The sequence below is a fragment of the Mus caroli genome, chromosome 8 (genome assembly GCF_900094665.2).
Source record: "Mus caroli chromosome 8, CAROLI_EIJ_v1.1, whole genome shotgun sequence".
In the NCBI taxonomy this organism is placed as follows: Eukaryota; Metazoa; Chordata; class Mammalia; order Rodentia; family Muridae; genus Mus; species Mus caroli.
The window spans coordinates 1,792,292-1,794,643 of record NC_034577.1 but is presented as its reverse complement, the minus strand read 5'-3'; positions in this window follow the sequence as shown (position 1 = coordinate 1,794,643).

The following is a 2,352-nucleotide window of genomic DNA, read 5'->3' as shown; positions in this document are numbered from 1 at the left end:
GAAGAAGAAGAAGAAGAAGAAGAAGAAGAAGAAGAAGAAGAAGAAGAAGAAGAAGAAGAAGAAGAAGAAGAAGAAGAAGAAGAAGAAGAAGAAAGATGTTAAAAAGCACTGGCTATTCTTGCAGAGGGCCTGGATCATATTCCCAGCACACACATGACAGCACACAGCATGCGTAAACACACAGGTCCATCTCCTAGGCTCCAGGCATGCATTTGATGCACATAAATTCATGCAAGCTAAATACCCATACACATAAAAAGATTTTAAATAAAAACATAATTTTAAAAAGTAAAATGAAATAAGAAAATAAAAGTGTCATGGAGATGAAATATATGTAACACAAAAACAGGAAATATATTTGAGGGTAAGAGGGGGACCAGAAAGAAAGTAATGAGAAAGGATGCCTGAAAAATAAGAATACAGTATATGATGCATGAATAAAAATGTCACAATCATAATATAACTTTCTACTTTGTATGGTAACTAAAAAGTTAATAAAAGTTAAAACCTTCTGAGAAAAAAAAGTTTCATAATGTGTCCCCAGTGACTGAAATTGTTACTCCACTCAGAAAACAGCATGGCTCAAAACTCATTATCAAGTGGCATTTCCACAAGTAGCCAGGGAATATGCAGTTTCCTATCAGACATTACATTCAGAGTCTGGGTAGATTTCTTTCCTGAATCAGAGCCTAAGAAACTACTTCATTTCCTTACCTCTTCCCAGCACTAGTATGTATCCAAGCTTCAACAGCAGCCATAGGTTATAGACAAAGTACTTAATTCCCCATGCTATAAAATTTAGATTTAAAAGTAACTTGTAAAGTCAGCAGCTTACTTCAGTTTCTTCCTGTCAACCGGTAATGGCCAACAACTCTAATTCTTAGGGACAGACAGGGAAATTATCATAGCCAAGAATAATTTTCTTTCTTTCTGTCTTTCTTTCTTTCTTTCTTTCTTTCTTTCTTTCTTTCTTTCTTTCTTTCTTTCTTTCTTTCTTTTTTTAACTAGAATAGATCATTTGGAGTACAATCCTGCCTCAAAATCTTCTCCCTCTGGAGAAGTGTTATAGAATTTAGTGTTGTTGGCTTGAATTATCAGCTTTCATTTTTGCTTCAGGACTATCAGTATGAGTTATCAAGGACATTAATTGTGACATTCTTTGATACAGTGATGCCTTCCTTCCAAATCAAGGCAGTACCTTTTAGGTTTTTATCTCTTATGTTATCAGAGGAAAAGTAGAAAGAGTTCTGTATTAATCTATTTTTTTAAACATGACGATGTTTATATCATTGCAAAAATTCTTCCCAGTAAAGCACAATGCCTTCCTGCTTCACAATCCAGACAGCAATAGTTTACTCCTGATAGTTCATCTTTATTATGAAAGGCATTGTGTTAGTTACTTCATGAATGTGTATGCAAGAATCTAAACATATCTTATGTTTTCCTCTCTTATAATTTAGAAAACAATGAATAAATAAAAAGGGAGAGGCTGGTGAAAAGATTAGTAGATGAATAGGGGAAATATATGAATGGAAAGATGATCAGGCATTAGATAATTAGTGAGTTTAAGAATTAAAGTGTGAATAGATGAATACATAGATAAATAGAAGATTTGTTCTGCTGATCTTTAGCAAAAACACCATATTAGAAAACCCACAAGAATTTCAAATATGTCTACTGGTAATTTTTGAAAATAAAATATCTACATAAACAAAGAAGGAAACAGATTGAGTTATTAAGTAATGTCAACTATCAAAAGATTTTGTAAAACAAAGTATAAGAAGTTGATCCTACTTGTGACTAGATCAAAAATAGTGTACTGTTTCTTGAATCCTGAAAAGATTCCCATATTGATGCAGGAGGAACAAGAAGCTAAGGAATGAGCAAACAATGCAGTGTCAATCCATTATGTACAACCCAGATGACCCAGTACATCTTAAGGCAGCCATGTTCATGTTCCATCTCTCTATACAGTATTTTAAATACAGAAGTTCCTAAATTTGGAAAAGATTAGAAAATTATTAATGAATTACCATTAAATAAATTTCTAATAGATCTCACTACAATAATATTTATTGATAGATGAACCAATAGTATTCATCATTTCTTTATTTTTAGGTATTTTCTTCATTTACATTTCCAGTGTTATACCAAAGGTCCCCCCATACATTCCCGCCCATTCCCCTACCCACCAACCCCCACTTTTTGGCCCTTGCATTCTCCTATATTGAGACATATAAAGTTTGCACGACCAATGGGCCTCTTTTTCCAGTGATGGCCGACTAGGCCATCTTTTGATACATATGCAGCTAGAGTCAAGAGCTCCAGGGTACTGGTTAGTTCATAATGTTG